At 37.9% G+C, this 27,061-nt stretch overlaps 3 protein-coding genes and 1 pseudogene across 11 annotated transcripts in view; 2 read left to right on the top strand and 2 right to left on the bottom strand.

Annotated features, from left to right (window-relative positions):
- NDUFB4 (NADH:ubiquinone oxidoreductase subunit B4) overlaps positions 1–27,061 on the top strand; it is an 812,324-nt gene that overhangs the window by 222,722 nt on the left and 562,541 nt on the right. The gene's annotated exons all lie outside the window — the stretch shown is intronic.
- Positions 1–27,061, bottom strand: part of LOC126949250 (cytochrome c oxidase copper chaperone) — an 846,236-nt gene that overhangs the window by 333,062 nt on the left and 486,113 nt on the right. The window contains exon 1 of one of the 6 annotated variants that reach the window (XM_050781911.1): positions 2,437–2,446. The exons of the other annotated variants lie outside the window; for them this stretch is intronic. The gene's annotated coding sequence lies outside the window, so the exon portion shown is untranslated. Of the gene's footprint in view, positions 1–2,436; positions 2,447–27,061 lie in introns of those variants that run through there. 6 annotated transcript variants of the gene reach the window in all.
- GSK3B (glycogen synthase kinase 3 beta) overlaps positions 1–27,061 on the bottom strand; it is a 270,425-nt gene that overhangs the window by 185,412 nt on the left and 57,952 nt on the right. The window lies entirely within an intron of this gene.
- Positions 19,745–20,686, top strand: LOC126949244 (presenilins-associated rhomboid-like protein, mitochondrial; annotated as a pseudogene).

Raw genomic sequence — 27,061 nt, 5'->3', positions numbered from 1 at the left:
AATTGACAAATAGGATCTAATTAAACTAGAGCTTCTTCACAGCAAAAGAAACTATCATCAGAGTGAACAGGCAACCTACAGAATGGGAGAAAATTTTTGCAATCTGTCCATCTGACAAAGGGCTAATATCCTGAATCTACAAAGAACTTAAACAAATTCACAAGAAAAAAGCAAACAACCCCATCAAAAAATGGGCAAAGGATATGAACAGACACTTCTCAAAAAAAGACATTTATGCAGCCAACAGGCATATGAAAAAATGCTCATCATCACTGGTTATTAGAGAAATGCAAATCAAAACCACAATGAGATACCATCTCATGCCAGTTAGAATGGCGATCATTAAACAGGAAACAACAGATGCTGGAGAGGTTGCGGGAAAATAGGAATGCTTTTACACTGTTGGGAGTGTAAATTAGTTCAACCATTGTGGAAGACAGTGTAGCGATTCCTCAAGGATCTAGAACGAGATATACCATTTGACCCAGCAATCCCATTACTCGGCAAAACCCAAAGGATTATAAATCATGCTACTATGAAGACACATGCACAACGTTTATTGCAGCATTATCCACAATAGCAAAGACTTGGAACCAACCCAAATGTCCATCAATGATAGACTGGATTAAGAAAATGTGGCACATACACATCATGGAATACTATGCAGCCATAAAAAAGGATGAGTTCATGTCCTTTGCAGGGACATGGATGAAGCTGGAAACCATCATTCCATCATTCTCAGCAAACTATCACAAGCTCAGAAAACCAGCCACCACATGTTCTCACTCGTAAGTGGGAGTTGAACAACGAGAACACACGGACACAGGGAGGGGAACATCATACACCAGGGTCTGTGGCGGATGGGCATCCAGGGGAGGCATAACATTAGGAGAAATACCTAACGTAGATGATGGGTTGATGGGTGAGCAAACCACTATGGCACGTGTATACCTATGTAACAAAACTGCACGTTCTGCACATGTAACCCAGAACTTAAAAGTATAATAATAATAATAATAATAATAAAAGATGGCATTCATGACAGATTCAAAAGCAATGAGGATTCCTTCATAAGATAGCCCAGTGAGATACAGGCAGTCTATATTTATCATGGTCAGCTATCTTGAACATTTGTCTTTAGGTCCAAGGTAAAACACTCAAACTGGCATGATTTAATCACCCCAAATTCAAAACCACTTGTGAAAAGAACTCAAATCTTGTCAGCACCACCATTTTTATTTACAGCAGTATTATATATGCTTTAAATGCATACAAATCCCAGCATAAGCCAATACAAAAAAGCAGTTTTCAAAGCTTTCAAACTCTCCCTTCAAGTCTCACCCCTCAGTAAAATAAATCTTAGGTATATTTGCTGAAAACCTAGTTTAATCTAATCTGAGTTCTAAATGATCATGCCCCACCCCCAGAAAATCTATGCTAATCTTAACTACAACTTTTCAAGTTGACTATAAACCTTACCATAAGTTATTCTCTCCCTCATTTGTAAAATAAATTTTCTTTACCTGTATCTTAGCAGTCCTAAAAACAGAAGCAGTCTTTTGAACTTCAACTCTAAATGAAGAGATCCAGAAAGGTTAAAATCCAAGGTATTGAACACATTCTTATAATCCAATTGTCTCAAGAGAAGATAAAAAGCATACGTTATTTCAAACATAGTCTGACTCTTCCCTATATTATCCAAGTCAAAACCATAACACCAAAAAAAGATTTCAAGGACTCTGAATTAAAAATTCCACTAAACAAGCTGCTTGCAAAATCTCACGTCTAACTTACAAAACAAAGGATCATTAATAAACTAACATAGATTTTAAGAACAGTGGCCGAGTATGGTGGCACTGTAGTCCCAGCTACTCAGGAGGCTAAAGTGGGAGGATCCCTTGAGCCCAGGAGATCGAGGCTGCAGTGAACCAAGACTGCACCACTGCATTCTGGCCTGGGTGACAAAGCGAGACCCTGTCTCTAAATAAATAAATAAATAAATAAATAAATAAATAAATAGCCAGGCATGGTAGCTCACACCTGTAATCCCAGCACTTTGAGAGGCCGAGGCGGGCAGATCACTCAACGCCAGCAGTTCAGGAACCGCCTGGCCAACATGGCAAAACGCCATCTCTACTAAAAATACAAAAATTAGCCAAGCACAGTGATGCACACCTGTAATCCCAGCTACAAGGGAGGCTGAGGCACAAGAATCCCTTGAACCCAGGAGGCAGAGGCTGTAGCGAGCTGAGATCATGCAACTGTACTCCAGCCTGGGCGACACAGCAAGACCATCTCCAACACCACCACCACAAAAAGCCCACTATACTCCACAATTTTAATTAACTGAAAAACGGAAAACAAAAACTGTCTGGGGTCCAACCAAAAATTATGTTTTTCTACTGCATAACCATATTTCAATAAAGGAAACAGGAGCCCCCCCTTTGCACTTCCTTGCTCTAGTAAGAGAACTTAAGCAATATAAGCATTTGTGATGACTTTCCCCATTTGCCTCCACAGGTTCTACTTCTTTCTAAAAGAGGTCACATTTCAAGGGTTTCAGAACTAGCTATGAAAGATATCCATTAGAACCCTGGGATTTAGCATCTCTTCACTCCAGCCACTGAGCCTAGAAATGTCTATCCCAGCATCATAATTTGCAAATGGGAACAAGCATCAAATGAGACAATTCTGCTAAAATATTAAAAGCAGAGTGGAAAGGTAAAACAGGTCCTACAGATATAGCTGAAAGAGATTCTTAGGGCCTCTTAATTTTAAGCTGAGATTTGATGTGGACAAGGACCAATCTTTCACACTTTTGTACATCTAGAGACAATAAAGTACTTACTACCTTAGTAGTAATTAAAAGATTTACTTTATTCTGTCTAAAACAGTTAGAGAAATTGCTAAGAATTATTACAGACAATATTCTCCACCAATATGTACTATCTAGGTACTAGGAACAATGGGTCTTCAGTCTTTATCATAGACTTCAAGTATCCTAGAATTTTTATTCAGAAATTATCACATTCTTCAGACTGTTCTATCAGAAATCTGAAATAGCAGAGCTGAAAAGAATGGCAGGCCAATATGGGGTATGACTTAGCATAAATATTAGTAGCGCCATGGGTCAGTCAGCAGCTAGCATGCCAAGGAAAAGCACGTTACCATTTGGCATTAGAATTAGCCAACCTGGCAATAAGATAACAACTGTATAAAACTGTACTGTTTACAAAGAATGATCCCATACATTGTTTCATCTACATTAATACCCATAATAGATTAATTTATCATAAAGCTTTAGGTAGCAGAACTCATCACATGCCTCATGCTGCCTCTGCTATATTTTAAAACTTTCCTACTACCACTAACTTCATATTCTTTTCTCCATCTCCTCTTAAAAAAAAGAAGGTAATGTTTCTGATAACATAATGTAAAAGGATCAGCTCCAGAGTAATAGGAAGTAAGAGAATAAATCAACAGCCTTTTATAGTTTTCTGGCCTCAACCATGTACTCCTTAATATCAACACCTATTCCCAGAGACACTTTAGCAACTTTAGGTTTTGAAATTTATACCAAAGCAAAACCATATGAAAAATAAAAATGTACAACAGTTGATTCTGTGACATCCAAACAACTTAATATTTGCTACAACAAATTGGGCTATTTCAGACCATAGCACTGCTTCCAAGAGACCAAAATCCTCAAGAAAAACTAGAAATCGTAACAAATCTGCTTAAACAAAAAATAACCATTTTGTCCAGTTCTAAATTTTCCTAGCATACATGAAACAGCAATTTCCAAACTAATTATATGGCATTATAACAAAATTGGTCTTCGAAACTACCTTGAAGGTACAACAGCACAGCAGCAGGAACTAGTTCAGCTTCAGGCCCTCTCTCCTGTCAGAGGACTTCACTCACATTGTACAAATTCCTTACATAATTAAAAAGCAGCATTAAATCTCTACTCTTTACCATAATAGATAAGTCTTAAATACATAAACCAGAATAGACTCCTCATGACACAATGAAAAGATGGTATACAAAAGAACAATCACGTTCTATTGAAGGCTGTTAAATACAGAATAATTTCTTTTCTTTTTTAAGAGACAGGGTCGTCCAGGCTAGAGTGCAATGACGTGATCATAGCTCACTCACTGTAACACTGAACTCCTGGGCTCAAGCAATCCTCCTGCCTCAGCTTCCCAAGTAGCTAGCACTAGAGACACAAACCACCATGCCTCGCTAATATTTTTTATTTTTTAACTTTTTGGAGAGAGAGGGTCTCACTTTGTTGCCCAGGTTGGTCTCTAACTCCTGGTCTTAAGTCTAAAATACTCCTACCTCAGCCTCCCCAAAGTGCTGGGATTAGAGGTGTGAGCCACTGCATCCAGTCTAGAATACAATTTTTACAAAAGTCTTGGCAAGTTTAGGCATATCCCAAAATGATACACACAGCCTAGTTCTCAATCTCTTAAAAACAGGATTGTACCTGTAAACAACATTTTGTAGTCATATTTTCTGAAGTCTTCTCAAGTCACTCCTCAGACCAATCCACCCTGCGATGAACACGGTGACACTGACCACATCCAAGATATGAGGGGAGTATCCAAAAGCCAAAAGTCCACTTCAAGGATATTTAAATATTTAGTAGGTAGGTGTCTGGCACAGACACTCTAATTTTACTCAAATGATAAATCTCAAAGCTGAGCATACTTTATTCATTTAACAAAGGCATTTAATTTGATGTTTCTTGTTTCAAGGAGACTAGTTCTTAAAATCCAGTGCTGAGAAAAAGCAACAACTGAGACACTTTGTAACTGAGAGTCTTTTAGAGAATATGAAAAAGCTATACTACAAACTGAGAAAAGTTATGCCATAGTCTAATACTCTGGTGACCCTGCTGTGGAGAGTTAAGTCTGCAATGACTGCCTCTGTAAAAATTTTCCTTCACCTCAAGAATGAAGTCTCCACGGAGAAATAACAGAAAGTTAAAAGTCTGCAACAAAAGCCTAGAGAAATCAGCACACTACCCATGAATACACAGAAGACACAAAGCATTTTCACATTTTCTAACAACAGTATTAGCAGGGGAAAAGGCACTGCCAATTATTTCTGTATGATGCAGAGAAATAATACACAGCTATTTTTAAAAGATGTTTACAACAATGACGCTATTGAAAAATATGATTATATAAATTACTCAAAAGACCCTCATCTTCAGGTATGAATAAGACTGTCAGAAGAGGAAACTCTGGCCACTGCAAATTTTTCAGATTAAGTTGAAGTTCAACTCTATTCAAAGAATCCAGGTTTAAAAAAAAAAAAACCTATTAAAACAAAGATGTTGGCAGGGTGCGGTGGCTCATGCCTATAATTCAGCACTTTGGGAGGCCAAGGTGGGTGGATCACCTGAGGTCAGGAGTTCGAGACCAGACTGGCCAACATGATGAAACCCCATCTCTACTAAAAATACAAACAGCTACTTGGAAGGCCGAGGCAAGAGAATTACAAGTAATTCAAGTAATTCTCTTGCTGCAATCCCAGCACTTTGGGAGGCCATAGCAGGCACCATAGTGAAACCCTGTCTCTATTTATTTTTAAATAAAATAAGTTTAATTTTAAAAAGCAAAGATGTTCTCCCCAAAATAAACAAACTGCTAGAAACAAGAAAACAACATAAAAATTAATTAGCAAAGGAAATAAAAAGTAGAAAACTGGGCCCCATGGGATCAGAGTTAGAAAATTCAAAAATGAACTTATTCTTGTGATTAAAATAGGGGCTTTATTTTATGATGCGGAAGCTCTAGCCAGAGAGCACAACTGCTTATATATGTTGGAACAAATGAAACTACAAAGAAAGAAAAGAAATATTAACCAAGTAGTTGAATCAATCAAATCAACCCTAATGATCAACAGCAGGATAAAAATTCCAGGGCAATTTCTATGTAAACTTGATGTGATAAAAATCTTCCTAATAGGGCCTTTTCCCTTAGATACCATTCATCTTCACATGATTCTAATCTAAGAGATTAGGAAAAACAAAACAGAACAATTACTAAATTTCCTTTGGGGATAGGAAGAGTAAACAAAAGGAGAGACAGAGAAAACAAAATGGACAGATGTCACACAGGCTGGCTTCTGGAGATGCTGCCTTGTCTATCACTTTTAGAAATGAAAAGGAAAACATAGGGTGGCAGAGGACAGAGATGACATAAAGACTCCAGAGTTATTTTCAATCACAGGAAGACATCATGCTACTGAAATTAACAGACATCAATTCTGAAGAATCATAACATTCCCTTCTTTAAAAAAATAAAATAAATTTTTGTCCTTAGAGGCATAATGAAAACAATATGGGCTTTGAAGTCATACAAAGGTTTATATCACAAGTTCAACCCACTTAGTATCTGTAAAATGGAGACAGCTGCTACTTAGGGTTGTGATGATTGAATAGCATAGGTTACATAGGTTTTTTAAATGCATGCCACGTAGTGAGTGCTCAGTAAGTTACAGTTTCTTTGAACTTTGAATTATTAGCAGTGGAAATAGGAAAGAATATATTATTCTGCTCCACTATGCTCTTTTACCACTCACATGTGCCCTATCACGGTACTTATCACAATGTCCTATAATTAAAAGTCTGAACCCCTTACTTCACTTAGAGCTCTTAGAAAAACCAGACATTGGCCGGGCACAGTGGCTCACGCCTGTAATCCCAAACTTTGGGAGGCAGAGGCAGGCAGATCACGAGGTCAGGAGTCCAGGACCAGCCTGGCCAACACGGTGAAACCCCGTCTCTACCAAAGACACAAAAAATTAACTGGGCATGGTGGTGTACGCCTGTAATCCCAGCTACTAGGGAGGCTGAGGCAAGAGAATCAATCACTTGAACCTGGGAGGCAGAGGCTGCAATAAGCCAAGATCATGCCATTGCACTCCAGCCTGGGTGACAGGGTGAGACTCTGTTTCAAATAAATAACTAAATAAGAAAAACTAGACATTATTGGAATCATTCACATTTCCCATGTGCACAAGGTTCAGCACAATGCAAGTGCTCAGCAAAGGTTTGCCACTGAACTTATAAGAATTATTCAAGCAGAATTGTTAGGATTTGCAAGCTGACTACTTCATGTTAAAACTAAGTAGTGCTTTTGCTTATTCCTATGCTTGTCATTGGTCAGATATAAATTCCTGAGGAGAAGGTACATAGAAAAGCCTTTACAAGTAGTAAAACAGAATGGAGGGCTTACTGAAAACATGGTGACAACGAGCAGCCAAAACAAATGACTCAATGTCCCACATGTGTATTTAGGTATGGGTCGGAAATTTCCTCTGTTTCTAACCCTTCTCCAAACAATTTTGGTTTCTTTAGAGCATCAATATGCAGCAACTGACAAAAACTGGACAGGAGACAAATCTGAGATCTTAAGTTCAATTTATGTAAGTATATTCATTGAGAACTGTTTACAGTTTGCAAGCACCACTCACAGTGGGCATGAGAATCACCTGGGAGTTTACTAAAATGAAGACTCTAGAGTATATCCCCCAAAAGGTCAGTATTTCTGAAGTGGGGCTCCAGAAACTGTATTTTTAATAAGCACCTCAAATGCTTCTTAATGCAGGTTCAGCTAGCCACAACATACCATTTAATTCCTACAAAAAGCCTGTGACATACTCAGAACACTCAATTTAACAAATGAGAAAATTTTGGTGTTCAAAAAGATTTGATAATTTGCTCAAAGTAATCCCTTCAATAACTCATACCCACAGGATTCAGACCTGTCCATTTACTGCAAAACTTGTGCCCTACTACATTACTTTGCTAAGGACCATGTCATAAAGATAAGAGATAGGTATTTAGGCCCTGAAACCAACTTTTTGTGTTCAGCAAAACCTAAAACCCCAAATATCTTACAAAAGGTGCTGAGGGAAATATCTATTAGCCACCCCAATTTTTTCTTTGAAATATCCATACTTCTTCTGAGCCAATTTTAATTGACTCAATTTTTTATCTTCTTGGTTTTACCTCAAAACCAAATTTTCCTTTAAACCAAACAATAAACCTAAAATCAGAAACATGCTAATTTCCAACAGTCTGAACTTATATTATTTTACTTATAAGCCATAAACTGGAATCAAGTGTATTTTCCTTTTCTCTAACTTCACTCAACTGGAATAAAATCAAATCAAACCCAAAGTGAATAAATACTTCACTTGGTCTTAAGTCCTCACTTGAAATAATTTCAAGACGTATTTTAGAAACAGGTTTATTTTCCATACACATCTAAAAGGCTTACAGCATGCGCACAAAAATCTTCGGCTTTTAGGAATTTACACTGTAATTTTTAACTCTTAAACATGCTTATCCGCTTGATTTATAAGCTGTCCAATTTGGAGGGCAAGGGTGGATACTACGTTTAAATTTTTCTTAAGAAGGAAGGTTACCAGATTATCAAAGAATTAGTACACTATACATGGATGAAAAGAGCAAATGGTAAGTACTTAAACTAAAGAAGTAAACAATTACCTTTAAAAATACAATTACTCACTCACTGATCCCGTCAGCGGTCACATCTAGAAACATCAACCTTGAGCAGCCAGAAGAAAGCCAGAAAACAGATCTCAAAAAGCTGGTATATTTTACTGTAGTCTTTAGTGACAGTAATACCAGATCAGTGCTCTACATATACATTTTAAATCAATTAGATCTGTTCTTGGCCTACCACACATCCCTTTGATCTTCAATATTGCATTCTGACAACCCAAATGCCCCCATTGTAACAGCTTACCTAACCCTGCCCTCTCCTGAAATATGCAAAGACATCTGCACTCCTTAAACTAAACTGCTTTTTCCATAGCACAGCATACAAATCTACACACATTTTTGATCACTTTAAAGTGGAGGTTATTGAATTAAAAATCGCTGTTGAATTGAAACAGCAGGGAGGGGAGGAGAGAGGATGGGATTTGTTTCCTCCCAGAAGACTACTGCTTACTCTGTCAGTCCTACATACTTTACCAATTACAATTTAACAACTAACAACCAATCCATGAGGGCAACACTTATGGTTATCACACACTAGTGGAGTCCCATTTTATGACTATGCAGATAGCAGTCTGTAAAATATTTGTTCATTTATAAGTGACAAATTTCTATAGGCTTCTACCATACTTTGGAAACTAAAGTCTAAAAGTCACCAAAATAAATACCTCTACTTCCACCTCAGAGATGACCTTGGACCCTGCAATCACCCTCTTAAAAGAGAGAAGTCAATTCAACAGATTGAGAAGATAATGCAGACAAAATTCATATATTTGACAGTCTTCCCTAGAACCAATCATGATCACCAAACCGTCATCACTCATCATTACAAATAAATTTGTGAAGCACTTTACAGTTTAAAAGCACACTTAGACCCATTATCTCATTTGATCTAAGCAACAGTCCTACAAGGGAGGAAAAACCAGTACTAAATCAGGGAGGAGGGAACTGAGACTCAAAAAATAAGTAAAATTGCTCAAGGTTATATACAGGTGACCCCTGAACAATATGGGTTTGAACTGCGCAGGTCCACTTATACACAGATTAAAAGATTAAAAGTACAGTATTTGCAAGGTGTAAAACCCACATATACAGAGGGCCAACTTTCCACATACAGTGGTTCCATAGGGCCAACTACAGAACTTGAGTATGCAAAGATTTTGATGTGCCCAGGGGTCCTGGAACCAATGCCCCATGTATAACAGCAATGACTGTATAGTATTAAAAACTATGGTTTAGTATAACACCGCAGTTTAGACTGTATAGTATTAAAAACTATACTATAGTCTTATAGTACTCATCCAAATTGCCTCATCCAATTCCTACGTTTAGTATACTTTCCAATACTTATAAAAGTGAAAGTGAGTTGAACAATTTACATTCTAAAATAAATCCATAAAAATAACTCAGTCCAATATAACCATACCTTTTGAGTAAGTCTTTACATCTTCTAATATAAACTGCAAAAAATAACTTTAAATATAAAACTGTGTCATTTTGCTGATATACGAAGCTACCTGAGAGACAAATCATCTAAAACAAGTAAAAAGAGCGCCAGAAATTCCCCTCAGGCAAATCAAATCAGTGAACAGATAGCAAACATTTAAACACTTGAACAGATTTATCACAATACTAAGTAATAATACATAGCCTAACAACAGCTGCTACTTTTGTAGGAAGAGAAGGAACATTTCCTGATTTTCTTTTTGCACTGGTTTCTTCTAAATAAGAAACATTTTGGAGACTGAAAAAGGAAGCATGGTTTTTCTAATCAATAAACAAACAAACAAAAAAGAATGTAAAAACCAAATCTCTCTCATCACATAATAGTTGTAGGCATTTGTTGAATTACCTAAAGTACAGTATTTTACTTTCACCTTTCATACATTCAAAAAATATATTTTCTTAATAATAGTTTAATACATCAAAAAACATTCCAAATGTATATCAAGCTATTTAAATATTTTTGGTGAGCTGTTGTACCATGTTATGAAAAAACAATACTGAAAGAGTTCATATAAAAATACCAAAGTAGCATTCTACTCCCCATTCCCAGTTCTAAATAGCTTCCAAAGATATTCAAAACCACTTATTGACCAGCATAAGGATTGCTAACCCAACACACTTTATCAACATCTTTGCTCTCCTTCATCAGGAATCATTCACATGTTATACTCTACCCCATTCCCTTAAACTTGCATTATTTGTATGTCAATGAAATCTATCTCAAACAATTTCTTTTTCAAACACACATCCTAGGTTACTCTATCTTCCATTGTTCTTTCATATCTTTCTTATCTAAGGAAACTATTTCTTTTCTAACTTTTTCATTCCACTCAGGACCTAAAATACAACCTTAACCATAGCTGGTAAGCAAAAAGATAGCATTTCTGCTGTATACCAATATCAAAAGAAAGAAATGCCATCAACCTATAAAGTACCTGAAAGGACACAGAAAGGCCTGGCAGACTCCTGCAAGTCTCTACGCCTGACCTCCCTCTGATTACATCCCTTTATCAATCACATACAGGAAAATTTTTCAAAACTAGTCCTTAACAGTGTTTTGGTTTTGTTTAACTACTATTCTTGCCACATTATTTTCTATTATGTGTCACTGTAAGTATATAGATATTTGAACTAACTATGGCTTCATTAGGCTTTTGTAGGATAGCCTGGGAACCTATTTGTATTTACTTATTTACAAAACTTACTATGGAAAAATACTTTCTAAGTTCCAAAATAATTTATGAACTTTTATAATGCAATCTGTTTATCAGCTAAAGCTTTTCCGTATAACAAAATAGGAGGAGGAGATATGCCTAAAATATTACAATTTTAACTGTTGTGAAGATAGAGTATCTCCAAACAACTTTATAAGAACCTCTTAAAATTAACTATGGAAAATAAAATAGCAGGTAATAACTACGAGTCCTGCCATTAACTCCATTTCTGCAAGGGATACCATACATTTTCAAATACTGATTAAATTCTAGTTTACAACTGCATTAGTAACGATGCTAAGTTTATAGTTAATAAGACAAGGAACATGCCTAAGAGAAAAATATCTAGGCTTACCTCATTTTGTTGCACGTTGCAGAAATTATGTTTTTTTACAAATTGAAGGTTTATAGCAGCCCCATGTTAACCAAGTCTATCAGTGTCACTTTTCCAACAGCATGTGCTCACTTCATGTCTCTGTGTCACATTTTGGTAATTTTTGCAGTACTTCAAACTTTTCATTATTATTATACTCATTATGGTGATCTGTGATTAGTGAAGGCAAACTTAACAGATTAATATTGTGTGTGCTCTGACTGCTCCACCAACCAGCTGTTCCCTCATCTCCCTTCCTCTCCTCAGGGCTCCTTATTTCAGACACAACGATATTGAAATCAGGCCAATTAATAAGCTTATAGTGGCCTCTAAGTGTTCAAGTGAGAGAATAGTCACCTGTCTCTCACTTTAAATCAAAAGCTAGAAATAATTAAGCTTAATGAGGAAAATATGTCAAATGCCCAGACAGGCTGAAAGCTATGCTTCTTGTGCCAAACCGCCAAGTTGTGAATACAAAGGAAATGTTCTTGAAGGAAATTAAAAGTGCTACTCCAGTGAACAGATGAATGATAAGGAAGTAAAATAGCCTTATTGCTGATACGGAGAAGGTCTGAGTGGTCTGGAGAGACGACCAAACCAACCTCAACATTTCCTTAAGCCAAAGCCTAACCCAGAGCGAGGCCAGAACTCTCTTCAATTCTATGAAGGCCGACAGAAGTGAGGAAGCTGCCAAGTTTGAAGCTAGTAGAGGAAAGATGCCCTCTCCATACCATAAAAGCACAAAGTAAAGCAGTAAGTGCTGATTTAGAAGCTGCAGCAAGTTATCTAGAAGATTTAGCTAAGACCATTGATGAAGATGGCTACACTAAACAACTTCTATATGCCATTAAGAATATTCATGATTCATAGGAACAGGAACACGAGTTTGGAAGATGATACCAATCCTCCTGGATGATTTTGAGGAGTTCAAAATTTCAGTGGAGGAAGTCAGTGCAGATGTGGTAGAAATAGCAAGAGAACCAGAATTAGAAACAGAGCCTGAAGATGTGACTGAACTGCTGCAATCTTGTGATCAAACTTGAACAGATGAGGAGTTGCTTCTCATGAATGAGCAAAGATAGTGGTTTCTTGAGATGGAATGTACTCCTGGTGAACACACTGTGACTACTGCAGAAATGAGAACAAAGGATTTAGGATATAATCTCAGCTGATAAAGCAGCAGCAGGGTTTGAGAGGACTGATTCCAATTTTGAAAGTTCTACTAAAATGCTATAATGCCTGGGGTGCTGGCTACTGTAGCCTCAGCTAACCAGGAGGCAGAAGTATGATGATCACTTGAGCCTAAGAGTTTGAGTCCTGCCTGGACAACACAGTGAGACACCCATCTCTTTTAAAAACTAAAACAAATATAATGCTATCAAACAGTATCTCATACTACAGAGAAATCTTTCGTGAAAGGAAGTCAATTAATCCAGCAAACTTCATGGTTGTCTCATTTTAAACAATTGTCACAGCCACCCTAACCTTCAGCAACCACCACCCTGATCAGTCAACAGCCATCAACACTAAGCAGCAAAAAGATGACTATTCACTGAAGGCTCAGATTATTAGCATTTTTAAACAATAAAGGATGTTTTAATTAAGGTTGTTTAGACATAATGCTACTGCACTTAAAACTACAGTATAGTGTAATCATAACTTTTATATGCACTAAGAAATCAAAAAAAAATTGTGCGATGTGCTTTATCATGGTGGTCTGGAACCAAACCCACAATATTGTCAATATATGCATATATTAAATAACATTGTCCCAACTGATCACAGTTACTTATAATCAAATCCATATTGGTATTTATATTTGCCTCATCTTCCTCCCTCTAAAAGCTTGCTTAACATCTCCCAATCCTCTCCCCACAAAACAAAGAGAGAGAGAGAGAGAGGAAAAGAAAGAAATGAAAGAAAGAAAGACCGGCCTTTAGAGAACCTGGCAATGCCGTTCAAATAGGGCATGTCCAAGTCCACCTCCTCAATGAGGAAGAGTACTGTCAGATTAAGTGGGTCAATTCACAAAGCAGTCCACTTAGCATTTCTCCCCACAAAGTTCTACTAGAAGAGATGCTAACTGGGCTCTATTAAATAAAAGCCACTGGAATAACACAATCCTGTACTCACAGTGGGTCTACCATTGGGACTCGGTTCCTTTACCACTGCCTGAGAAATAAAATAAGACTGATCCTCTTATTGGTGGGTCATGGAAGAACATCTTAGGACATCCAACGCCAAAGCAGTGTGTCTCCCACACTGCTTACTCATTATTTGCAGTGTCAAAAGTAGATAAGGACATTAAAGTAGGAAACAATTTCCCTTGAAACAGAACTTTCATCCTTGGGAAATATGTACATGCCTAACTGCCCTTTTTAAAATGGTCTTTATCATCTCCTACTGTTAACTACCTGACTTAATGATATACCAGGATAGGACTAGCCCAAGTCTGCTAGCTGTGACTGCTGGTGAATTTCTTTTTTATACCATACCTCTACAACCTGCAGAAGCATTTAACACATACTCATTAAAAAAAAAAAAATCAGTGGAAACTTTAAAAAGTTTGATGTGAATATATGCAAGTAACAAGACCAAGGTTCCACTGAAGACTTTCCTGAGCTGTGTCCCTCCAAGATTATGTCCAACACAGCCCCCAAGTTCCATGTACTTTCATGCATCCTAGATGAAATTGTAATAAAAGTTAACTACAAAACAAAAATTTGTAGTCATCCTTTTTTCTCACCAATTTCCATTATAAAAACTGAAACTATATACCCATGTGAAGAGTCCCACAGAATATAAGGTTTTAATACTTAATATGGTAAACACAGTGCTAGCAATAACTTTATAGATGAATAATGTCAACAGAAAGCCATCTGACCTATTACCCTTAAGGTGTTACTTAAATTTCATGATGCCCCCTAAATTTAATCAAGAAGAAAAATACTATTTTCCTTATCTTAAGACCCTCATACAAACACCCTCGTCACAAACCTTTGTCCTAGGTATCTCTAGTATCCACTAAAGAGTAAAGCAAACACTAACGGAGAAGAGAACAGTGTACCTGACCATCCAGGTACCATGAAAAGATGAAGAAATGGTGACTCTCAGAGGTCAAGAGCAGCCAATTTCATTAAGATCTCCATCAAAGCAGATGATGCAGCACCTTCCTGAAATAAATTGTGACCCATGTAGGCAATATGCACCATTATTTACAAATGAGCCTGAAAAACTGAACTGCTGAATTGAAATTTAAAACAGAATATATCAGTTTTATTCAACTTTTCAGGTAGGGTAAATATTCCAAATATTCTAACCAACAACATAAATGGACTCCAAAAATTAAGCTGGCACTTAACAGTCTTAGGTTTTAATGGCTCACACCTATAATCCCAGCACTTTGGGAGGCCAAGTGGGAGGATTGCTGTTTGAGCCCAGGAGTTCAAGACCAGCCTGGGCAATATAGCGAGATCCTGTCACTACAAAAACAAAAAAAACTTTTTTTAAAAAATTAGCCAGTCATGGCGGCACATACCAGTGGGAGGCTGAGATGGGAGAAGTGCCTGAGCCCAGGAGGTCAAGGCCACAGTGAGTCATGTATGCTCTCCACTACTGGAGCCACTACTGCACTCCAGCCTGGGCAACAGAGCAAGACCCTGTCCCCAAAAAAAAAAAATTCCAGATTCATGATATTGCTGGGAGAGTATAATACACATTCTTTATGATACCTGTCCAGTCTACATACATAAAGCCTAATTAACTACTAATTTTCTATTTTTTCAGCTTACTTTTTCATTGCTACGTTAATAGTTAACATACGTACACACATCTCTCTTCTCTGAAAATCTCTTTCCCCTCCCACTGGGTAAAGTGCCTGAATATGTTCATCTAAGTATTTATCAAAACAACAACAAACTCCCTACCTCGTGAGAGAAGCAGATATTATTTATACAAATAACTGCTCCATTAGATAATAACTGAAGTAAGAGAGACAAAAGAGAATGGTGGGGCACAATTAAGTCCATAATGGAGTATCTAGAATCCCATTAGGGGAGGTCCCTCCAAAAAAGTGGTATTTCAGCTGAAATTCTGAAAAGTGTGAGAGGGTAGCGGGAGGAGGGAAGCAATGGGGTGGGAAGAGATAACATTAATGGCAGAAGGCATGTAAAAAGAAAGATCTTGAAGGAGTTTAACAAATTGAAAATAAGTGGACAGTCACACAAGACTACATATTGTATGATCCTGTTCATATGAAATGTTCAGAATAAGCAAATCTATAGAAAGAAGATAGACTCACTAATCTACCTGGTTGTCTAAGGCAGGCAGTGCATGTCAGGAGATGGGGAGTGACTGCCAATGGATAGTAAGATTCTTTTGGGGGCCAGGCATGGTGGCTGATGTCTGTAATCCCAGTACTTTGGGAGACAGAGGTGGGCGGATCACTTGACACCAGTAGTTTGAGACCAGCCTGGCCATCCCTACTAAAAATACAAAAATTTACCTGGGCATGGTGGCGGGTGCCTGTAATCCCAGCTACTTGGGAGGTTGAGGCATGGGAATTACTTGAACCCAGGAAGCAGAAGTTGCAATAAGCCTGGGTGACAGATCTCTTCTGGAGGGCTGTTTTTTAACCTACAACAGTTCTCAGTTTGTTCTTAGCAGAACAAAACATCAGAGATCTAATAAACTAGAAACAGCAAAGAACAGAAAAAAACATAGTGAAAAATTAATTGCAGGGAAGAAAGGAAATCATAATAGTGAATGCAGAGGGAATCACTCAACAGATTAAAGTAATTCTGGAGAAGATGATAAATGTGAAGAACAAAGATGATCCAACATAAGGATAATTATTGTTCCAAAAGTAGATGCCACACATGAATAGAAAATTTCCTTGAAGCTTTCCTTGAAATTGAGAGCACTATCTGCAGGGCAAAAAGGTACAATGTATGCAAGAACTGACTCAGGATGATCAAAGTACTGTGGTTAAACTGAAGGATAAAAAAAGAGTCTACCAGGCCTCCAAACAGAAAAAAATTAGTCACCTAAAAGTTAGTCAACCTGAAAGGCAGGCTGGGGAACACATGGTGCAGAGACGCAGAAGATGTTTGTAGAAAAACCAACACACTAAGTTATGAAAAAACAGGCCAAACTTCTAACACTGTTTGGCTTATGACCTTGAGGAAGTCAAGGAATGTCCTTTTTAGGGCTTAGTTTCCCTATCTGTAAACTGAAAGGACTGAATAAATAAGAAATTTAGAGGCCCTTCAGCTCTGAAAGTACGTTGGACGGTAGCCAGATTAAGAGGATAAAAATGTCAAACACTGGGTTTTACACCTTACTTTTCCCCTTCCAGCTCTTATTAAATCATAAGTTGGGAAGAAAGAATTTATTTCAGACATTCCTCCTACCCCCAAATATACCTATCATATTTCATCTCACAAATCAGCAAATATTAAAAAATAAACACTCAAGGTGTTAACAAGGGATACAATAAAACTAGGCGCTCTCAAATATGATTTTTTAAAAGCCTTAAAATTTTCCCCAAATATCAAGCAAGGGATGTTAGGAAAAAACAATCACTGAATAAAGGAGGAAGAGTTACTTGTTAGGGGCAATGAGAAGGCATCTGCTGAAGCAAGAGCAGTGAAACAAAGGATACGGGAGAGAAGTGGGGTAGTTTATAATCTATAGAAGTTGTTCTCAACATACAAGCCAAAGAGAACCTGTAAGGATTTATTATTGCAAGGGGGTCTGCAAATCCACACAAAAATAAACCACTGCTGGAAACAGAGAAATAAGCAATGCTAAAATAAACCACTGCTGGAAACAGAGAAATAAGCAATGCTATACCGCCAAATACACACACACACACACACACACTAATTTTTTTTTGTTTGTTGGTTTTTTTGAGACAGAGTCTCACTCTGTTGCCCAGGTTAGAGTGCAGTAGTGCCATCTAGACCCACTGCAACCTCCACCTCCCGGGTTCAAGTGATTCTTATGCCTCAGCCTCTCAAGTAGCTGGGATTACAGACATGCACCACCACATCTGGCTAATTTTTGTATTTTTAGTAGAGATGGGCCTTCACCATGTTAGTCACACTGGTCTCAAACTCCTGACCTCGAGTGATCCACCCACCTCGGCCTCCCAAAGTGCTGGGATTACAGGCGTGAGCCACCGAGCCTGACCCACATTCATTTTTAAATATGAAATCTTGAAGTATAATTTTCCTTAAAAGCAGCGGGACAAAAAATTAGCCAGGCGTGATGGCAGGCACCTGTAATCCCAGCTACTCAGGAGGCTGAGGCAGGAGAATCACTTGAACCCAGGAGGCGGAGGTTGCAGTGAGCTGAGATCGCGCCATTGCAATCCAGTCTGGGCCACAGGGCAAGACTCTATCTCAAAAAAAAAAAAAAAGGCAGCAGGAGCAGCCAGGCACGGTGGCTCACGCCTATGATCCCAGCACTTTGGGAGGCCGAGGCAGGCGGACCACTTGAGGTCAGGAGTTTGAGAACAGTGTGGCCAACATGGTGAAGCCCCGTCTCTACTAAAAATATCAAAAAAGTAGTCAGGTGTGGTGGTGCACAACAGTAATCCCAGCTACTTGGGAGGCTGAGGCAGGAGAATCACTTGAACCCAGGAGGCGGAGGTCGCAGTGAGCCAAGATCACGCCACAGCACTCCAGCCTGGGTGACAGAACGAGACTCCGTCTCAGGAAAAAAAAAAAAAAAAAAGCAGGAGCAACAAAAATGAAGCCCTATTCTTTTACCCAGTACTTCCCTTTCTAGGAATACGGCAAAAGAAAGTAAAAAGAAAATGGAAGAAAATAATTGATTTACAAAGATATTAATTAAGGCATTTTTACCACATCAATAAATTAGAGCCAATCCAGACGTCCAATAGCAGAGAATCATAAGGTAAACTACGATACACTCACAATGAACAGAATATTATGTACTCATTAAAATTACATTTTCCAAGAATATTTAATGGTTTAGGAAAATATTCATGACACAAGATTACATAAAAAGGCAGAGTATATAGCTACAAATTGCTATATATTGTGATCCCAATTTTGAAAACAAATGCTACACAAACACACCAAAAAGTAAACAGGAGTTTTCTCTAGATAGTGAGAATACAGGCAAATTTTTATTTTCTTTTTTGTATCTCTCTGTAATTTCCAAATTATCTACACTGAGCATATAAAATGTTTTAAAGATAAATTTGCTTGAAGTTCTAAAAAGATATTCAAAGATATTCTCTCCAAAGAAGTATTACTGTCACTGGGTTCTAAAAAAAAAATCCAAGTATGCTTACAGAACACTTCGAGCTAAAAAATCAGCAACTATTTCTTGAATAATTTATCCTTAGTTCTAAAATTGAGTGTAATCGGCAAAGAGATGAATTGAGTGCCTCATTCATAGTCAACGTTTATTCTTCAATTAGGCATTGTTATATTCAGTACACAAAAGAGTGACAAGAGAATAATTTGGCTAGAGCACGACTTACTGGGATGTATGTTTAAAAGATTTCGTAAAAGGCTGTATGTTTATTTAGACTCAACTTTTATTAACTACTATGTGACTGTCCATTTAAATAACAATTAATGAGGTATTATTACTATTTAATAGATAAAAGAAATGAAGAGACCAGCCTGGAGCCTCATCATACCATAACTAGAACCTGCTGAGGCAGATTTACCTCATGAGAAACTTGGCCCTTACCCAACAAACTATTTGAAACTTTCCAGACTATGCCACTAAGGCCATAGATCCGTCTAGCCTACAAGAGATTAAAAGGCCTAAATCTATCAACACCTCATATCCTTGTTTACCTAAGTCTCCACCAGAAATACTAGCCTCTCTCATTTGCTGTTAACTGTCATGCCCCTACTACTCCACACATCCCTCTCATCTGAATCAACTCCTCAACTCTACCTCTTCTGTGATCAGCAAACTCCACTTTCTAGCCTTATGGAAAACATAACTCCCCCAAATATGCTACTTTAATAAATCCCAGAGGCTGATGTTATTCAGTTCCTCCACACGTCTCAAAACCATGTCCTTGCAGGCCATGGTGGGGCAGAGGTTGGGAAGATGGCATGGTGAGGCTGGGCAGAGACAGGCTGGGGCAGCGACCAGACATGGTCTCCGCCAGTGAGCAGCCGCAGCTGCAAGGAACTCACTATGGCCCTACCCCCGCCACGGCTGCTCAGACACAGGTTTGACTTCTTCAGCAAAAAGGTAGATTCAGAAAAGCACCCAGGAAAGCTGAGCCTCAAAGATCAGACATAGGCACAAGTGTTGAAGCATACAAGAGAAGTGCTTTGATTCCTCCTGTGGAAGAAACAGCCTTTTATCCTTCTCTATATCCTATAGGGACTCTCATAAAACCTTTATTTTTTACTGTTGGGTTTACAGGCTGTGCATTTGGATCAGCTGCTATTTGGCAATATGAATCACCAAAATTCAGGGTCCAGAGTTATTTTGATGATATAAAAGTTGATGGTTGGGATAGCATAAGACCACAAAAAGGAGACTTCAGAAAGGAGAATAACAAGTGGTGGAGTCACCTAAGCGATGGCCAGTAGACTGACAGATTATCACAGGTGCAAACGAATGTCGTTGTATTCTGTTGATAGAGAGTACCATCTCTGCAGCAGACAATGATCAGATATTTCACATCTAATCCAGCCTCAAAAGTTCTTTCTTTTCCAGTGTTGCTGTCAACATTCAGTTATTTCTCCTTATTTCACACGGCAGCAAATATCTATGTTTTGTGGAGCTTCGCCTCCAGCACAGTGAACATTCTGGGTCAAGAGCAGTGTTATTATCTGCAGGTGTTATTTCCAATTGTATCAGTTATGTGTGTAAAGTTGCCACAGGAAGATAGGGATCATCACTTGGTGCATCTGGCACCATCATGATGGTCCTTGCAGCTGTCTGCACTAAGATCCCAGAAGGGAGGCTTGCCATTATTTCCCTTCAGATGTTCACATTCACAGCAGGGAATGCCTTAAAAGTCATTATGGCCATGGATACAGCAGGAATGATCACGGGATGGAAATGTTTTGATCATGCGGTGCATCCTGGGGAACTCTCCTTGGAATATGGTATGTTACTTATGGTCATAAACTGTTGTGGAAGAACAGGGAGCCTCTAGTAAAAATCTAGCATGAAATGAGGATGGATGGCCCCCAGAAAAGGAGGTAGCTCTAAGTAAAACTGGGATTGGACAGTATAGGTGCATCTGGTCCGTGACGCCTGAGAACCATAGGAGCACATTGGCCCTAGAGTGACCACGGCTATGCTCTGGCTTGAAAGACATCAGCATCTGGCCTCCCAGTGTTTTCAGCTGTGTCCCCCAGTCTGTCTTTTAGAAGGTGAATTATGACAAAGTTGTGAAAAAAAGGTTTATATCTAGTTGGGAAAAAAAAATCACATCCTCCTTATTCCCTATTGCCATTTCAGAACCATTATACTTTCTCGGTCATCCAAAAAAACTCTGCTCACTTAAGGTCCTCCTAGGCTAGTTCCTTCCCTATCAGCTTCTAAATGTTGGGGTTCTTCTAGGCTTGGTCCTAGACTCCCATTCTCTATCTTCTGTCTCCATACTCTCCCCAGATTAGCTTATGCATTCCCAGATCTTCAAATATTTATCCAAATTGTTACCATTTGAGAGCTGTTGGTTCTCATATGTATTTCTGTAGACCTGACTACCCTTTCAACCTTTAGAGACTCCTATATTCAACTTCCCACTTTGGAGTTACACTTGTGTCTCATTTCCCTGATTAAAACTCCTTAAAGGCTTCAGCATCTTTTACAAAACCCTGTAAGATCTAGTTTCATTCTGATATCATGCCATTCTTCCCTTGCTCACAACCCTTTGGTCACACTAGGCTTCTTTCAATTTATTGAATACACAAAGCATTTTGCCACCTCAGGACTTTTTCACATGATGTTCCCTTTCCTTACAATATTCTTTTACCATCCCCATCCCTAATCCCTTCCTTTTTATCCTTTATGTCTCAGCTTAAACCTCACTTCTTCAGAGACGCCTTCTCTAGGACAATCCAATCTAAAGTAGTTTTCACCTGTTATTATATTCACAGTAACCAGTTCTTTTCCTTCAAAGCACTTAATCACAATTTTTAAATAAGTAAACACACAATCATGTCCTGACCATATTAGTCAAACTATTTTCTGTATGAATCAAAAACCAGTGAACAAATGTACTTACTCACAACCACACAGCTAACGAATGGAAAAATCAAGATCTGCCCAATCTAAATCCAGTGTTCAATACACTACAAAAACTTTTCCTAACAAACTCTGTTCAATACACTATAATAACTGTTCCCAACAAACTCATCTATTATTGTCTCAAACATAATGTAACTAGACCTAATAAGTCTTATTGTAAAAGAGTATGTTAAAATTCAAAGATATCGCACAATGTAAAAATTACATGGACCAAAGTGCTAAGTATTCAATGGTAGGTCTGGAATTTCAAAAAAGGTATAAAATAATTTTTATATCAACACTTCTTGAAATATTTCTAAAACACATTCTTATCTGAGTAAGATGCAAACTAATTTAGCAGATAACATTTCAAATTTTCATTAATAAAATAGTTGTATGGAATGAAACATAGAAATCTCTAGAAAAACCAATAATTACATTCCTAAATTAGCCCACCAAAACCCCTTTAATACTGGTTAATAGGCTTTAGAACTAATAATACAAACTTGAATCTGGGTCCAGGAAGCAAGGCCATGGAAAGAAGGCCCATGAAAGAAGGCTGAGGATAAGAAAGGAGGGTAAGAACTCATTCTCAAGTCCTTGGGTAGCCAGGACTCTGCTACTTCCTAAGCCTTTTTTCCCATGGCCCACCTCATGTATTCAACAAGGAAGTAGAGGGACAGAGGGTGAAGTAGGAAAAGAGAAGGAGAAAACATTTAACAAGCAGCACAGTGTTAGGCACGTGACATACCGATTTTACTTACTCCCACCAATCCCACAATGCAGTTACCATCATCCTCTGTTTCACCGGGAATATTTAAATCTAAGCCTATACTCTTTCCACTACTTCTTAAGCAACCAGCCCTAAGTAAGTACATACTTAGCTCTTTAATGCACTGTCCATGAGGAGATAAGACATATCTGCAGTTTTTGCTAGTTTTTTAAATAAACAGTAAGAGCTCAAATATTTGTTGGATAAATGACTGAAATCAGTAAATGAATGAATGAGCAAAATAACTCAATTTCTGTGACTTTTCCTAATCATTTCAGACTACAGTGATTACTCCTCCCTCTGGATTAACACTTAATGTCTCTATTTATGTTGCCCTAGTCACTACATGAAGCTACTGAACACTTAAAAGTGGCAAAGTTTGAATCAAAACATTCTGAAATGCATAACAGATTTTAAGGACTACATATTGAAATGTTAATATTTTTATATATTGGGGTAAATAAAATATATTATTAAAATTAACTTCAGGCTGGGCGCAGTGGCTCACACCTGTAATCCCAACACTTTGGGAGGCCGAGGCAGATGGATCACAAGGTTAGGAGTTCAATACCAGCCTAGCCAATATGGTGAAACCTCATCTCTACTAAAAATACAAAAATTAGCCAAGTGTAGTGGCAGGCACCTGTAGTCCTAGCTACTCGGGAGGCCAAGGCAGAAGAATCACTTGAACCCAGGAGGCAGAGGTTGTAGTGAGCCGAGATCGCGCCACTACACTCCAGCCTGGGCAACAGAGTGAGACTCCATCTCAAAAAAATAAATAAATAAAAAGCAATTTAATTTCATCCATTTCTTTTAAGTTTTTATAAAGTGGCTATTAGAAGCCAGGAGAGGTGGCATGTTCCTGTAGTCCCAGCTACTCAGAAGACTGAGGCAGAAGGATCACTAGCGCCTGAGAGTTCAAGTCCAGTCTGGATAAAATAGTGAAACCCCTTCTTTAAAAAATAAAAACGTGGCTATTAGAAAAATTTAATTATATATGTGGCTTGCAATATACTTTATGAACAGCACTGATCCATATGGCAGCATATATATTTGTACTTCATAACATCTCATGTTAAATATTCAAATATGTACACATTTCATAGGGTTCCTTATCCTCATAATAATTGAATGTATTTTAAAGTAGCTTCATTAAGTTATGATTCACATAACATACAATTCACCCACTTAAAGTGCACACTTAACGATTTTTAGTACTTTCACAGGCTTGTGCAACCATCACCCCAATCAATTTCATTACCCCAAAAAGAAACACTGTAACTCTTAGGTGTCATCCCCCAATCCTTCCATTCCAGCCCTAAGGAAACAGTAATCTACTTTCTGTCTACAGATTTGCCTATTCTGGACATTTATATAGGTGGAATCGTGTAATACTTGGTCTTTTATGCTTGGTTTCTTTTACTTAGAATGTTTTCCAGGTTCATCCATGTTGTAGTATGCTTTGGTCCATTTCTTTTGGTTCCTCAGTAATATTCCATTTATGGAAATCCCATATTTGATTTCTCTATTCATCAATTGATAAATGTTTGGGTTGTTTCTACTTTTAGTTATTATGAATAATGCTATGAACATGTGTATATATGAACATATGGGTATATATAACTCGGCATGGAATTGCTAGATTATATGGTAACTCTATGTGTGTATTTTAAGAACTACCAGATTGTTTTCCAAAGCAGCTGTACCATTTTACATTCCCACAGCAGTGTATGAGGGCTCCAATTTTTCCATATCCTAACAAACATTGGTTATAATCTGACTTTTTTATTCTAGCCATCCTAATGAGTCTGAAGTGGTATCTCATAGTTTTGATTTTTATTTCCATAATGACTAATGACGTTGAGCATCTTTTTATGCACTGATACGGTTTTGCTCTGTGTCCCCACCCAAATCTCATCTCAAATTGTAATCCTCATGAATTGGAGGAGGGGCCTGGTGGGAGTTGACTGAATCATGGGGACAGACTTCCCTCTTGCTGTTCTTGTGATAGTGAGTTCTCACGAGATCTAGTTGTTTGAAAGTGTATGGCACTTCTCCCCTCACACTCTCTCTTTCTCTCTCCTGCTCCACCACGGTAAGACAAGCTTGCTTCCTCTTTCACTTTCCACCATGATTTTAAGTTTCCTGAGGCCTCCCACCTACGCTCCCTATACAGCCTTTGGAACTGTGAGTCAATTAAACCTCTTTTCTTCATAAATTACCCAGTCTCAGGTAGTTCTTTATAGCAGCGTGAGAATAGACTAATACATACATACCAGTCATTATGTATATCTTCCTTGTAGAATTAGATATACATAAGTTCTATCTATTAAGAACCTGTGCCAAATTTTTAATTGGACTTTTTTTTTATTATTGAACTGTAAGAGTTCTTCTTGTATTCTAGACACAAGTACTTTATCAGATATAATTTGCAAGCATTTTCCCTTTCTGTGTTTTCTCTTTCTTGATGGTGTTTTGAAGCACAAATGGTTTTATTTTTTATAATGTTCAATGCATCAATTTTTTCTTTTGTTGCTCGTGTGCTTGGAACCATATCTAAGAAGCCATTGCCTACCCAAGGTCAGAAAAACTTAATCCTGTGTTTTCTCCTAGGAGTTTTAGCTCCTAGTTGCTTTAGCTCTAGCATTTAGGTCTTTAATCCATTTTGACATAATTTTTGTAGATGGTGTGAGGCAGGAGTTAAACTTCATTCTTTTGCATGCAAATATCCAGCTGTCTGAGACCATTTGTGGGGGGAAAAAATTCTTTCACCATTTAATTATCTTGGTATCCTTGTCAAAACCAACTGACCTTAAAGGTAGGGGCTTATTTTTAGACTAACAATCATACTCCATGACTCTATATCCAAGCGCCACACTGTCTTGATTGATGTAAATTTTTAAATTGAGAAATGTGAGTCCTCTAACTTCATTTTTCAATTTTTGAGGGGCTATTCAGAGTCTGTTATGAGTTTAACTGGGTACTCCAAAAAAGATATGTTAAAGTCCTAACCACAAGTACCTCAGAATGTGACCTTATTTAGAAATAGGGTCTTCACAAAGGTAATCAAATTAAAATGAGGGCCGGGAGAGGTGGAGGTCACTCATGCCTGTAATCCCAGCATGCTGGGGAGGCCGAGGAGGGCAGATCGCTTGAGGTCAGGAGCTCATGACCAGCCTGACCAACATGGCAAAACCTCATCTCTACTAAAAATACAAAAAATGAGCCAGGCGTGGTGGCAGGCACCTGTAATCCCAGCTACTCGGGTGGCTAAGGCGGGAGAATTGCTTGAACCCAGGAGGCAGAAGTTGCAGTGAACCGAGATCATGCCACTGCACTCCAGCCTGGGCAAAAGAGTGAGACTCCATGTCAAAAAAAATAAAATAAAATAAAATGAGGTCATTCAATTGGCCCTAATCCAATATGACTGGTGTCCCCACAAAAAGAATTTTGGACACACAGACAAACATACACAGAGAGAAAATATTATGAAGACACGCAGGTAGAGGAAATCTAAGTGACTTTAGTGATCTACAAGCCAAGAAATGCCAGGGATTGCTAGCAAATGCTAGAAGCAGCAAGCGGGGATAAGTCCCTAGAGCAGTCAGAGCCAACACCTTGATTTTGGACCTCCCACTTCTAAACTGAGAGAAAAATTTCGGTTGTTTTAAGCCACCTAGTTTTCGTACTTTCTTACTGCAACCCTCAGAAACTAATACAGGATCCCTTGTATTTCCATATGAATTTTAGGATCAGTTTATCAATTTCTGCAAAGGGCAACTGGAATTTTACCTTCTGCAAAAGGCAACTGGAATTCTGATAAACCTTTGGATCTGTAGATCAACTAGGAGAGCACTATTATTTAAACAATATTAAGTCTTCCAATTCGTGAACATAGGATGTCCATCCTTTTTTTAGGTATTCGTTAATTTATTTCAACAATGTTTTGTAATTTCCAGATTATACGTTTTGTACTTATGTTAAATGTATTCATAAGTATTTTGTTCCTTTAGATGGCATTATAAGTGGAACTGTTCCCTTAATTTCAGTTTCAGTTTGCTCATTTCTACTGCAGAGAAACACAGTTGATTTTTATACATCGATCCTACATAAAATGAGTTCAACTTTGCTGAACTCATTTATTAACTCTAATAGATTTTTAGCAAATTTCTTAGGATGTTTCCATAAATATCTGCAAATAGAGACAGCTATACTTCTTCCTTATCACTCTGATGCCTTTTACTTCTTTCCCTGCCTAATTGCTCTGGTTAGAAACTCTAGTACAATGCTAAAAAAAAAAAAAAAAAAAAAAAAAAAAAAAAAAAAAAAAAAAACAAAGTGGCAGCAGAGGACATTCTCATATTGCTCCTAATATTATGTAGAAAGCATCCAATATTTTG

The sequence above is a fragment of the Macaca thibetana genome, chromosome 2 (genome assembly GCF_024542745.1).
Source record: "Macaca thibetana thibetana isolate TM-01 chromosome 2, ASM2454274v1, whole genome shotgun sequence".
Taxonomy (NCBI): Eukaryota; Metazoa; Chordata; class Mammalia; order Primates; family Cercopithecidae; genus Macaca; species Macaca thibetana.
Note: the sequence above shows the minus strand (reverse complement) of the source record. Positions and strands in the feature narration are given on the sequence as shown.